This window comes from Phocoena phocoena, chromosome 3, assembly GCF_963924675.1.
Source record: "Phocoena phocoena chromosome 3, mPhoPho1.1, whole genome shotgun sequence".
Classification (NCBI taxonomy): Eukaryota; Metazoa; Chordata; class Mammalia; order Artiodactyla; family Phocoenidae; genus Phocoena; species Phocoena phocoena.
This window is the reverse complement of record NC_089221.1, coordinates 46,612,884-46,628,143: the sequence shown is the minus strand read 5'-3', so window position 1 is coordinate 46,628,143 and position 15,260 is coordinate 46,612,884. Positions and strand designations below refer to the sequence as shown.

The 15,260-nt window shown below is 37.1% G+C and overlaps 1 protein-coding gene across 4 annotated transcripts in view; it reads left to right on the top strand.

The window, feature by feature from the left end:
• PDE4D (phosphodiesterase 4D) overlaps positions 1-15,260 on the top strand; it is an 867,194-nt gene that overhangs the window by 506,714 nt on the left and 345,220 nt on the right. The window lies entirely within an intron of this gene.

Below are 15,260 nucleotides of genomic sequence, written 5' to 3'. Positions count from 1 at the left end.
CACAGTTTTTGTTTCTGATTGGTTAGTCTGTAGCACCGCAAGCTATTTCACCAATAGCAAATGGAGGTGAAATTGTCTGCAAAATCTCAAGAATAGGTCTTCCTTCTTTAGACCAAATGTAACATATGTAGAAACTACCAGGCCTTTATAAAAGTATGTGTTAAATTTGGATTAAAATGTGTTCTGATTTACTCTCATAGAAAATATTCAAAGTTTAGATTAAAATAATTCACAAGAATTATTTATTTGTTTTAGACAGTGTGAAAGATTGTACCCTTGGAATATTTTAGGGAGCTATAAAATCAAAGGAATCAAATTACAAAATTCCCTAGTAAAAATGCATAAGCAAACTTTGAAAGGGGTAAATAAAATTTGGCAGTTAAAGGTGTAAGTAGTACTTCCTTACTACTAGATGTACTTCTACTTCAAAACAAAATAAATACCATTTATTTTTATTAATTATGTTACTTTGTTACAGTTAAGACCTGCTTCAACATTAGAAATTATATGCCTACTCTATGCTTTACTTTCTACTGAATGCACTTCTCATGTTTATTATTTGCATCTCATGCTTATTATGGGCTAAGATGTATGCTCATCAAAGATTTGTAAGCATTACTGTACATATTTCCAATAGATGGTAGTTTCTAGACACTTCTTATCGTTGAGATCTGATAACAAGTTTCTAAATATAAATATCAAACTGCTGGGTAAGGTGAAAACAATAGTGTGTTGGACTAAAGAATTTCAGAAATCTCAGGAAATGCAGAGTTTAAGCTCTACTGTATGATTTGTAGACATATTATGAAATTTGCCTTCTTGGTATGCCAAAGATATTTTCCTTTTCCTTGGTCAATTTAATCCTTTCAGAAATACAACAAACACTGGAATGTCTAAGGATGAGTTTTCTATGTATTTAAATGCCCTGTGTTTATAGTTCTAACAAGTTTCTTTCATAATGAGTTTAAGAGGTGAGAGTGACATCCAGAATAGCCATCATGGGCCAATCTCCTTTGAAACCTGAGAGACTTTGTCCCTCATATATTTGCTTTTAATTTGAATATTAATTGCCCATAAAATAATTAATTTTTTATATGTACTGTCTTCATTGTTCCGTGGATCCTATTTTCTCTCTCCCTGTGGACTATAAATTCCTTGAGGCCAGAGGCTCCCTTACATGCGAGCAGAATGCCATTAATGCATGTTCGATGAAGCATCTTGCTACACTCTCTTAGTTGGTGTCACCCTTTTATTTGTAAAATCAACTTGCTGATATGATCAGGGCCTATCATAGGCCAGGAGTCCAGTGGAAGGTTAAGGAGCTAGGACAGCAGTTGGACACTCTCATGTCACATTTTCAGAGATCTCTCAGTGCTTAAAAAAAAGAGAGTATGCATCCAGTCCCAGCAATATACTGACAATAATGAAAAAAAGATGCTTGTTGTACAGCTTTAAACTTTTAACAGACCACACCACCTCAAATGCACCATGAGTCGAAGTATTTATGTATGTGTACACACACACACACACACACACACACACACACATCTTTAAAACATGGAAGTAACTTAAGCTTATCTTGACCTTTGAGAGGCTTTACACATAATTCCACTATTGAAGCAACTGAAATAACTAGGTGTTAACCAACATTTCTTTGTTGAGTTTCTCCTTTACAAGTTGGTTTCTTTAATAAAAATAATTTTGTATTTTGTAAAATCCCCACACGTGTCTAGTAGAGTGTTATTTTTTTCTTTGAAGATTGAATGGATATTACACATGATACTGGTGATACACTTGGGTTTAAGCTGGAATATTTGTCTCTGGCATTGTTTTCACTCCCTGGTGGCATTCAGGATGAAGAAAAGCCAAGTCTGTAAAGAGTCTGATTTTTTAAAGTAACAGTAAATCATATGTATTTGATGAGTGTTGATCCCTGAGAAATACAACCTTGGGTAGTTATGCTTAAAGTAGATTTGAAAGTCATTTTTCAGCGGTGGCGAGTTTTTGCCTTTTATTGGTAAAATGTACTTACAGAGAAAGCCAAATATAATTAATATGTAGCTTATTAAGCTAAGTTTCACTTGATGTGGAAACAGAGAGAGTCAGAGACAGACAGAGAGAGAAAGAGGATTACATCCTAAGGAGGCTAATTTTCCTCTGTGGACCTGGAATAAGAATCAATCATTACTTTAGAGCCACACCTCTCGTGTCTGTCTTAGAGGAGAGAGTGGGGGGAATGATGTGCTTATGTTAGATTTGAGAAAATAATGTCAGTGAGTGAACTCACGTTGAAGGTTTGAATATAGTACCTGAAAAAATTGGGAAGAAAATGATATGGGAAGCGAAGAACGAACAAGGAGCTAGTACTTAGCAGATTGGCGGGCTCTGACAACTCCCCAAGGGAACACTAGGACATTTTGTTTTTTAAAAATGTTGTTGTTTAAAGTTATAGTAACAGTCGAGGAAACTTGAAATAACAAGTTACTCTTCTAGAGATGGTCTTGTCTTCCAACCAGAACAAATCACAAAACTTTCTGCTTTCTGTCTTCTCAAAAAGGAATGTTAAAAGGAACATATTATATGGGGACTGTGGAGTGGGTATTGTACAAATAGAGGAGAACACCATCCAAGGTACCTTGAAGTGCAGGGTAGAGGTGATTTCACTAACGTGCCACAGGTCAGAAACAAAGTATGCTCTAGTTTTCCTGCCCCTTACACTAATAGGCGTCATGGAGTATACTACATTATTGACTATTTGCAGAAACAAACAACCCTAGATAAACTTAAATCACCTCCTGTGCAAATCTTGGACAGTTATGCTCAAATCCACAACTTTGATCTGGAGATTTTTAAGTAGCAGTTATTTGCAGGGACAATTGGAAAATACTGTCTCTTAGCTACTCTTTGTTCCAACTGAAACGGAAGTGTAGCACATCAATAGCTGTCAAATTAAACCTCAGTTTGCCCACTAGAAAATGCTGGCTAGAGCCCAAGTCTGAGAAAGAGAAAGGAGCGCCACCCACAAATCAGTAAGCTAGGACATAACTTTCTAAGTATCACATTAGCACCTCCTGTTGCATGGCATTAAAAAAATTTTTTTGGAAAGCTTTTCAGATGTAACAGATGTTAATAACTGCTCCTTTTAGTGTTCTGTTCCGTAGCTCATCTCATTCAATTTTTTAGGGTAAGTGAAGAGGGTGGATATAATTACCACCAAATAAGAGAAGAATTGCAGGTTCAGGGATCAGAGGCTACACAACACACATGTGGTCAGAAGTCCAGAGTAAGAGTAATAAGTTTTAAATTGTATTGGGAACTTATTATGTGCCAGACAGTGTTCCCAGGGCTCTACATACATTATCTTATTTCATCCCACAAAACAACCACACAAGGGGGACTGGCATTGCCTTTTTTTTACAGATAAGGAAACTGGGCAGAGAGAGTTTCAGAAACTTGCCCAAGTTTGAACCTTGGCAGGCTGTCCTAGAGGCTAGACTTCTAGTCACTTGGTCACCTCCCGTTTCTTGATCACATCTTCTCATCACCACACAAGGAGAAGTTCCAAAATGAGAGGTGTCATTCCAATAGACTAAATTGCCTCATTTAACTCAACTCAGAATCTTCCTCTGAAGAAAGAACACTTGTAAATTTGGTGTAGAACAGGGCTTAGTGATCGATCAAAATATAAAGTTATCAAATAATATCTGAAAAGATAGCCTCATCCACCAGAGGGCAGATAGCAGAAGCAAGAAGAACTACAATCCTGCAGCCTGTGGAACAAAAACCACATTCACAGAAAGATAGACAAGATGAAAAGGCAGAGGGCTATGTACCAGATGAACGGACAAGATAAAACCCCAGAAAAACAACTAAATGAAGTGGAGGTAGGCAACCTTCCAGAAAAAGAATTCAGAATAATGATAGTGAAGATGATCCAGGACCTTGGAAAAACAATGGAGGCAAAGATCGAGAAGATGCAAGAAATGTTTAACAAAGACCTAGAAGAAGTAAAGAACAAACAAACATAGATGAACAATACAATAACTGAAATGAAAAATACACTAGAAGGAATCAATAGCAGAATAACTGAGGCAGAAGAACGGATAAGTGACCTGGAAGACAAAATGGTGGAATTCACTGCTGCAGAACAGAAAAAAGAAAAAAGAATGAAAAGAAATGAAGACAGCCTAAGAGACCTCTGGGACAACATTAAATGCCACAACATTCATGTTATAGGGGTCCCAGAAGGAGAAGAGAGAGAGAAAGGACCCAAGAAAATATTTGAAGAGATTATAGTCGAAAACTTCCCTAACATGGAAAAGGAAATAGCCACCCAAGTCCAGGAAGCACAATGAGTCCCATACAGGATAAACCTAAGGAGAAACACACCGAGACACATAGTAATCAAATTGGCAAAAATTAAAGAAAAAGAAAAATTACTGAAAGCAGCAAGGGAAAAAAGACAAATAACATACAAGGGAACTCCCATAAGGTTAACAGCTGACTTCCCAGCAGAAACGCTACAAACCAGAAGGGAGTGGCATAATATACTTAAAGTGATGAAAGCGAAGAACCTACAACCAAGATTACTCTACCCGGCAAGGATCTCATTCAGATTCGATGGAGAAATCAAAGCTTTACAGACAAGCAAAAGCTAAGAGAATTAGCACCACCAAACCAGCTCTACAACAAATGCTAAAGGAACTTCTCTAAGTGGGACACACAAGAGAAGAAAAAGACCTACAAAAACAACCCAAAACAATTCAGAAAATGGTCATAGGAACATACATATAGATAATTACCTTAAACGTTAATGGATTAAATGCTCCAGCCAAAAGACACAGGCTTTGCTGAATGGATACAAAAACAAGACCCATATATATGCTGTCTACAAGAGACCCACTTCAGACCTAGGGACACATACAGACTGAGAGTGAGGGGATGGAAAAAGATATTCCATGCAAATGGAAATCAAAAGAAATCTGGAGTAGCAATACTCATATCAGATAAAATAGAGTTTAAAATAAAGAATGTTACAAGAGACAAGGAAGGACACTACATAATGATTAAGGGATCAATCCAAGAAGAAGATGTAGCAATTATAAATATATATGGACCCAACATAGGAGCACCTCAATACATGAGGCAACTGCTAACACCTGTAAAAGAGGAAATCGACAGTAACACAATGATAGTGGGGGACTTTAACACCTCACTTACACCAATGGACAGATCATCCAAAATGAAAATAAATAAGGAAACAGAAGCTTTAAATGACACAATAGACCAGATAGGTTTAATTGATATTTATAGGACATTCCATCCAAAAACAGCAGATTACACTTTCTTCTCAAGTGTACATGGAACATTCTCCAGGAAACATCACATCTTGAGTCACAAGTCAAGCCTCAGTAAATTTAAGAAAATAGAAATCACTCAGGCATCTTTTCTGACCACAATGCTATGAGATTAGAAATGAATTACATAGGAAAAAACATAGAAAACACAAACACATGGAGGCTAAAAACTACTTTACTAAATAATGAAGAGATTACCAAAAAAAATCAAAGAGGAAATCAAAAAATACCTAGAGACAAATGACAATGAAAACACGACAATCCAAAACCTATGGGATGTAGCAAAAGAAGTTCTAAGAGAGAAGTTTATAGCTATACAAGCCTACCTCAAGAAACAAGAAAAATCTCAAATAAACAATCTAACCTTACACCTAAAGGAACTAGAGAAAGAAGAACAAACAAAACCCAAAGTTAGCAGAAGGAAAGAAATCATAAAGATCAGAGCAGAAATAAATGAAATAGAAACAAAGAAAACAGTAGCAAAGATCAATAAAACTAAAAGCTGGTTCCTTGAGAAGACAAACAAAATTGATAAACCATTAGCCAGACTCATCAAGAAAAAGAGGGAGAGGACTCAAATCCATAAAATTAGAAATGAAAAAGGAGAAGTTACAACAGACACAGCAGAAATACAAAGCATCCTAAGAGACTACTACAATCAACTCCATGCCAATAAAATGGACAACCTGGAAGAAATGGACAAATCCTTAGAAAGGTATAACCTTCCAAGACTGAACCAGGAAGAAATAGAAAATATGAACAGAACAATCACAAGTAATGAAATTGAAACTGTGATTAAAAATCTTCCAACAAACAAAAATCCAGGACCAGATGGCTTCCCAGGTGAATTCAGTTAAACATTTAGAGAAGAGCTAACACCCATCCTTCTCAAACTCTTCCAAAAAATTGTAGAGGAAGGAACACTCCCAAACTCATTCTCTGAGGCCACCATCATCCTGATACCAAAAGCAGACAAAGATACTATGAAAAAGGAAAATTACAGACCAATATCACTGATGAATATAGATGCAAAAATTCTCAACAAAATACTAGCAAACAGAATCCAACAACACATTAAAAGGATCATACACCATGATCAAGTGGGATTTATCCCAGGGGATGCAAGGATTCTTCAATATATGCAAATCAACCAATGTGATACACCATATTAACAAATTGAAGAATAAAAACCATATGATCATCTCAATAGATGCAGAAAAAGCTTTTGACAAAATTCAACACCGATTTATGATAAACACTCTCCAGAAAGTGGGCATAGAGGGAACCTACCTCAACATAATAAATGCCATATACAACAAACCCACTGCAAACATCATTCTCAATGGTGAAAAACTGAAAGCATTTCCTCTAAGATCAGGAACAAGACAAGGATGTCCACTCTCACCATTGTTATTCAACATAGTTTTGGAAGTCCTAGCCTCGGCAATCAGAAAAGAAAAAGAAATAAAAGGAATACAAATTGGAAAAGAAGAAGTAAAACTGTCACTGTTTACAGATGACATGATTCTATACATACAGAATCCTAAAGATGCCACCAGAAAACTATGAGAGCTAATCAATGAATTTGGTAAAGTTTCAGGATACAAAATTAATGCACAGAAATCTCTTGCATTCCTATACGCTAATGATGAAAAACCTGAAAGTGAAATTAAGAAAACACTCCCATTTACCACTGCAACAAAAAGAATAAAATACCTAGGAATATACCTACCTAAGGAGACAAAAGTCCTGTATGTAGAAAACTATAAGGCAGTGATGAAGGAAATTAAAGGTGATACCAACAGATGGAGAGATATACCATGTTCTTGGATTGGAAGAATCAGTATTGTGAAAATGACTATACTTCCCAAAGCAATCTACAGATTCAATGCAATCCCTATCAAATTACCAATGGTATTTTTTATGGAACTAGAACAAAAAATCTTAAAATTTGTATGGAGACACTAAAGACCCCAAATAGCCAAAGCAGTCTTGAGGGAAAAAAATGAAGCTGGAGAAATCAGACTCCCTGACTTCAGACTATACTACAAAGCTACAGTAATCAAGACAATATGGTACTGGCACAGAAACAGAAACATAGATCAATGGAACAAGATAGAAAGCCCAGAGGGAAACCCAAGCACCTATGGTCAACTAATCTATGACAAAGGGGGCAAGGATATACAATGGAGAAAAGACAGTCTCTTCAATAAGTGGTGCTGGGAAAACTGGAGAGCTACATGTAAAAGAATGAAATTAGACCACTCTGTAACACCATACACAAAAATAAACTCAAAATGTATTAAAGACCTAAATGTAAGACTGGGTACTATAAAACTCTTAGTGGAAAACATAGGAAGAACACTCTTTGACATAAATCACAGCAAGATCTTTTTTGATCCACCTCCTAGAGTAATGGAAATAAAAACAAAAATAAACAAATGGGACCTAATGAAACTTAGAGTCTTTTGCACAGTAAAGTAAACCATAAACAAGACGAAAAGGCAACCCTCAGAATGCGAGAAAATATTTGCAAATGAATCAACGGACAAAGGATTAATCTCCAGAGTATATAAACAGGTCATGCAGCTCAATATTAAAAAAGGAAACAACCCAATCCAAAAATGGGCAGAAGACGTTAATAGACATTTCTCCAAAGAAGACATACAGATGGCCAAGAAGCTCATGAAAAGCTGCTCAACATCACTAATTATTAGAGAAATGCAAATCAAAACTACAATGAGGTATCACCTCACACCAGTTAGAATGGGCTTCATCAGAAAATCTACAAACAACAAATGCTGGAGAGGGTGTGGAGAAAAGGGAACCCTCTTGCACTGTTGGTGGGAGTGTAAACTGATACAGCCACTATGGAGAACAGTATGGAGGTTCCTTAGAAAACTAAAAATAGAATTACCATATGATTTAGCAATCCCACTACTGGGCATATACCCAGAGAAAACCACAATTCAAAAAGACACATGCACCCCAATATTCACTGCAGCACTATTTACAATAGCCAGGTCATGGAAGCAACCTAAATGCCCAGTGACAGACGAATAGATAAAGAAAATGTGGTACATATATCCGATGGAGTATTACTCAGCCATAAAAAGGAACGAAATTGGGTCATTTGTGGATACGTGGATGGACTGTCATACAGAGTGAAGTAAGTGTAAGTCAGAAAGAGAAAAACAAATATCGTATATTAACGCATATATGTGGAACCTAGAAAAATGGTACAAATGAACTGGTTTGCAGGGCAGAAATTGAGACACACATGTAGAGAACAAACGTATGGACACCAAGGGGGGAAAGCCGCGAGGGGGTGGTGGTGGTGGTGTGATGAATTGGGCGATTGGAATTGACATGTGTTCACTGATGTGTATAAAATTGATGACCAATAAGAACCTGCTGTATAAAAATATATTAAAAAAATAATAATATCTGAACAGTCTTCTAACCTAATTGAGATTGGCTTAAAGTAGTGTTAAGCGAACGCATCAAAATATGTGTTTCTTATGGGAAAAAAAAGGAAGCTAATCAGTGATTTTATGTGCTTCTCTCCTCTCCCTGAGTTTTGCTTCATCAGCTTCCATCTAGCCTATTTCCTGTGGCCAAAAACACTGGTCATGGTCGTATTTTACTACCAAAATGTTGCTCCTTGGCCAGCTGTTCAGAGGAGCCAGAAGATTCTCTGAACTACAGAGGTCAACTTCATCCTGTCTCATGCCTATTTATTCCGTTGGCATTGTCTTGAATGTAGAAACATCATTCTTAATGATATTCCAAATCGTGAGTAATATTAGCTAAACTGAAGATGAGTAAAATAGTTTCCTTATAGGCAACACAGCAGTCATTATGAGAATAACATCATGGTTACCAACCATTGCACATTGTGTTAGGGGGCAGGGTATAGGAGGGAGACTTTGGCTTTAGAGCCAAACAGACCAAGCTTGAATGCCAGCTCTGCTGCTTTCTTAACTGGGTAATTCCCTAACCTCCATTAGCAGATTCCTAGTCGGTAAGTGGAAAATAAAAATGTCTGCTTTAAAGGGCCAGTGTGCCCTTAAATGAAATATGTACATAAAAGTTGGCCTGCCTACCATCTCTTTAATAGCATTTTCTACACTTCCCTATCATTGGAACCACTCTTGGTTACAGAATAGCACAATACAGCTCACCTATAAACAATTATCTTATAAGCAACTTGCACATAGAAAAACAGTGTCACCTTGACAAGGTGCCGGGTACGGTGATTAAGAGCTGGTTGTCTCTCCAGCTGCACTGCTGAGGTTGAAATGTCAACACTTTTACAGCTCTGAGACATTGGTCAAGCTACTTCACTTCAGACTGCCTTATCTGTTAAATGAGAGGGTGTGAGGATTAAGTGTGTTAGCCATAGGTCATGCCTGGCACGTAGACAACACTAAAATTAAAGTTAGTAGTAATACATACTAGAATGTAAGCTCCATGTGGCCGCAATTTTTGTCTTTTTTTCCACCTCTGCATTGCCAGTGCCTCGAAGGGTGTGTGGCATATAGTAGATGCTTGATGTATATGTATTGAACGAATGAACCGATCAGCCAATGTTTTTAGGCCCCTGACATGAGTAAGGACACTCTGCTTTCTTTCCCCGTATCATGGCACAGAGAGTTAAAGCTGAAGAGACGTCAGAGTTCATCAGCTCAAACCCATCACCCAGCATTGAAAAGCCGGAAGACCACTCTAGCTCTTAAGTAGGTGAAATCAATCTAATGCAAAAGACAGACATTCCGAGAGCAACAAATGTGTAAGCGACATTCCAAAAAGAAAGCCTGGGAGTGAACCTGAGAAAGAGGAACTCTGTGCTGGGTTAGAGGAACACACTCTGTAAGAACTAACGTGACCATGAATAAAACACTCGAATGCATTCATTCAGAGACTGTTTGTTAAATGCCAGTGATAAGCCTGGTCCGTGGCATGCTGGTAAATGTTAACAGCCAGTTCTCTGTGAAGACACCAAAAAAGCTTATTTGTAGTATTTGCTGATTTCTGTGGCAAAAATTCTCGCACCAGCCCACTTCAAGCCACAGATCTCACTAAATATGCAGTTGGCGAGAGATGCAGAATGGCACATATAGGTACAATAGACGTAAATGACCTCAAGAACATAGATAATAGTAAAGTGTAGTCAAATTATTAAGTGATGGGTTTTGCATATTTAACACCATTCTTTTCAACATAATTTATTTAATTGTAAGTTTAAATAATTTAATTTTTATAGTCACTAGGTATAACAACTGACTTAGAAATACTCCTGAAAATTTAACAGTTCACTTTTGCCAACTAGTGTGGATGGTTCCAGCACAGCCCTGTGCCTAGTGCTTTATTAGACACGTAAAAATATTTACCTTATATTGGGGATAAAATGAAGAGGAAAGCAGTTGGGGGATGGGTCTTTGTTCTCATAAAGCTTACTTTCTAGTGGAGGAAGGCAGAAAATAAACAACAAAACGAAATAAAATAGGGACTGCAATGGGAGATTCTGCTTGGGGAACTCAAGGGAGCCTTCATGGAGAAAATGTCAATATGTAAGTTGAAACATTTTCATTCCATACATCCATGGGTACATTTGCAGTCCTAGGCAGACAAGGCATCACTTAGATTGCATCAAGTTGATGAAACCATATGGGTATTGACCTCATTACTGACTGTGTTCTTGGTCAGATCAGACTCCAATCTCTTGAGTGAATTTGCCTTTGCTTCACCTTTATTGTAAAAATACACGGAAATATAAGGAGATGGAAGAGAAGGAGCGATTTACACAATCCAAGAAGCTATACTAGCTTCACACACAAAAACGAAAAAAGAATCCAAACATAACAACAAAGATAGTCATCAAATCACAAGAGAACAGGGCTTCCTTGGTGGCGCAGTGGATGGGAGTCCGCCTGCCGATGCAGGGGACACGGGTTCGTGCCCCGGTCCGGGAGGATCCCCGCATGCCGCGGAGCGGCTGGGCCCATGAGCCATGGCCGCTGAACCTGCGCGTCCGGAGCCTGTGCTCCACAACGGGAGAGGCCACAACAGTGAGAGGTCCGCGTACCGCAAAAAAAAAATCACAAGAGAACAAAAGAAGAAGAAAGGAACAAAAAAGACCTACAAAAACAACCCCAAAACAATTTACAAAATGGCAATAGGAACATGCATTCAATAACCACTTTAAATGTAAATGGACTAAATGCCCAATCAAAAGACATTAAGTGGCTGAATGGAGAGAGTATATTATTTTTTTTTTGCGGTTGTGACATGCGAGTTGTGACATGCGAGTTGTGACATGCGAGCTCTCTAGTTGAGGCGTGCGTGCTTAGTTGACCTGCAGTGTGTGAGATCTTTGTTCCCCAACCAGGGATTGACCCCACATCCCCCACATTGAAAGGCAGATTCTTAACCACTGGACCACCAGGGAAGTCTCAGTGTGATGAATTTTTGATCTTCAAAACTAATCATACAAATGTAAAATCTTGGATTAGAAGGAAAGCTAGCCAAACCAAACTTTTCTCTAACACATACATTTTTTGGATGGTACCTTTAAGTATTAGGCTTCTAATGCTTGTTGCTTGATCCCTCTTGACAATTAACTTGTCTTTAATTGATTTGTGGACTATCTACTGAAAATTGTTATGAGTAACAGAATGTAATGGCAGAATTTGTTTATATAGGATAACAAAGTAGATTGGCTGGGAGGAGAGGTTTAACTCTGTACAGTATCCACGGTTTTCAGAGATTTTTCTTTTTACATATGGCAGTGTTTAGATAGAGAATGAAAAACTAGCGGAATCTGATTAATGTTCTCATCCAAAGGGAAGATTGATGTCCTATTTAAGAATCACATTAGCTTGATGACATAAATACATTCTCTAATGAAAGGGTGGTCACTTTAGGGGAGAGAAAAACATAACAAGAAAATCCTTCTGCCATCTTTAGGTTGTACTTTACAAAAAGCTCTCATCTGTGGGTGATACAAAGTATCACTGCCCTGATATCAGATGAACTACAAGAGGAAAACATTTTATCACTCACATTACCATTTTATTTTTATAATATTACTGTTTCCTAGAAAATGACTAGATATTTCCCTGCCATAGCTTTCCTTAGCTCTTTGTCATAAACTTCAAAATGACTTGAGCAAAGTTGCCAGTGGTACTGCTGCCAGTGGGCATGGTTTTGCCCTGTCTTCCCTTGTCAAGGATAAGAATGACCCTTGCAACTTCTGTTGTATGTGCTGCTTTCCTAAGCCTTGGCTGAGATACTCAGGGACAAGAAACATCAGGAACATATGACTTGCAGAAATGCCAAGAAAGGGGAAGAAGAAGCTATTGGCTGGGGAGACAATATCTTGTGTTTTGGAATGAACTTAAAAGGCTTAATGTTTATGTTAGCCCTCTATGACTTAAAAAAAAAAAGTATCTCGCCTTCCCAGTGTTGGTTACTGGACTCTTTCTATGTCCAGTTATTTCTATGTAACCCTTAGCACTCTGTGAGATTCTAATTGGTTATTATAGGTGTGAATGCGCTACTAGGTGAGAAAAAAATGCTTAACCAATTTTACTCATATAACCAGTAGTCAGCTTCCAAGGATACTAGCTCCCAAGGATACCCCTTCATGCCTCCCTCCAGTCACTCTAATTCCAAAGATAAGCACTATATTAACTTCCAAGAGCATAGATTTGTTTTGCCAGTTTTATGCTTTTATGAATGGAATTATACAATATAATCTCTTCTGATTTGGCTTCTTTTGGTCAACAATGTGATAGTGAGATTCATCCATATTCTTTTGTGTGGGTATAGATTGCTTCTTCTCATTGTCATAGTATTGCATTGAGTAAATTTACTGCCAGTTACTATTGTTGGTGGAGACTTGGGTATTCCAGTTTGAGGCAACTATGAATGGAGCTGCTCTGAACATTTTAGGATATGTCACTTGTTAAACAAATTTGCATGCAGTATGTGTAAGTTTGTGTGCATACACATAAGTTCGGTATATCTCAAGGAGTAGAATTTTGGGGTTGTAGGTTATGTGTATGTTTTCAGATATTGCTGGATAGATTTCCAAAGTGACTGTACCCTTTATATAATCCCCAAAGCAGTGTTCCAGTTTTCCACATCATCACCAATGAGATATTCCACTTTCAATGACAGCATCTTAATAAATGATTACTTAGTAAGAGCAATGTTGTCTAGTACCTTTTATTTACAGAGATGGATCTTCTGACTGATTGGACCCGTTTTTCCAGGAATGATGTGGGTAATAGTGAGATATTCACACTGTATTTCTCCTAATGAAGAATAACACATAACTGTGAAATAACTGACTATAGTAGGAAATTTGGCCTGTTGTGCAGAAATAGAACTTTCCCTCTCTTTGACCCATATTTAGTTTAAGTCTATGATCTTATTCTTACATTTTATCCATATACATTTGTCAGCCCAGTAATAATCATTGTTATCAAAATCAGTTAGTGATCTTCTATTTTAAAATTTCCTTCTCCTATTTTATATTTCTAGTTATGTATCTTGTGCTGAGTTTAAGTCAGGTTTTCTCTCCCATAAATTATTTCTTTGAAAAGTTGTCTTGGATGTTTCCTAAGTGAACTTAACCTGTTTAAGCATGCTAATACATAGGCAATGTAAGTCAAGAAACAATACATTTGTATTGCTTTTTTCAAAGATTTTTTTCAACTCATGCACTTAAAGCAGTTTTTCTTCTTTTCTTCTCTTTCCTCTTTCTTTGTCATTATTATTTTTTTAATGTCGAGATTCTGCTGACATATAAAATCCTGTTTTGCCTCTAAAGTTCATCATAAACTGATTGATGATATCAGTCTTACTTCTAGTTTATCAAGTAAGCAAGCTGACCCAGGTTCAGTGTGTACCATGTCAAAATGTAATCATTAATTTCTCAAAGATGATTGGAGAAATGTAGCGTGTGTAATAACTGTGGGTCCTATTTCTTAAAGCTTTCAAAATCCAGTCCTAACGTCCTCTAATTGGTGGCATATTAGGTAGAATAAAAAGGAAAGTTATGGCAGTATAAATGTATTCTGGGGGTTTCATGACATGAAATAATATATACTTTATTACCAGACAGATACTTGAAATCATGAATTTTGAAAAGTTAGTGTCAGAAATTGGGAAAGGAATTAAGGATTTATGATGTTCTCTTTTAAAATTTAGTCTCTGCCTTAGTGGCTTCTGGATGTTGTTATATTTGAAATTTACTTTTAGATTCCTCGGAAATGAGGTTTTCCTTAAAATATAATCCTCAGAACCAACTTTTCTCAGTGCCTAAGTAACTCCCTGGGTCTGGCTAGAAGTTGTATTCATTTTTTCAGTTCACTAAGATATTGTTTCCGATACAAAGCAAATAGCTTCTTCAAATGGCTAATTGTTTGATCAGTGATAAATTAAAATTTATTATGTGGCATGATAAAGTCCACAGGATTCATTTGACCCAATATTTCAACCTATCACACATTTCAGCCAAACTACTAAAGAAAAGCAAAATGACTAATCTTAGTTTTCAACTCCCTGCTGTCCTGTCTGCTGCCAGGGTGATAACAAGGTACAAAATATCCAAATTCAGACAGAAAGAGGATCGCTAGGGACAAGGATCATCCTCTAAGTAGATAATCAGCCCCATATTCATTGAATACAGATTGATCCACGTGGCATGATGGAGCTCAACCTCCATTGGAGGAACTTATTCTGAGAAGGTGCCTTATGGAGGAATCTGACAGCAAAATAAACCTGGGAAAATAAACAAAGGACGTGGTCTGTTTTTCAGGGCTTATTTTTACCTTGGAAATGTTTTTTCTTTCTTTTTTTTCAATCATTTTACTATATTTGAATAAATAGCTA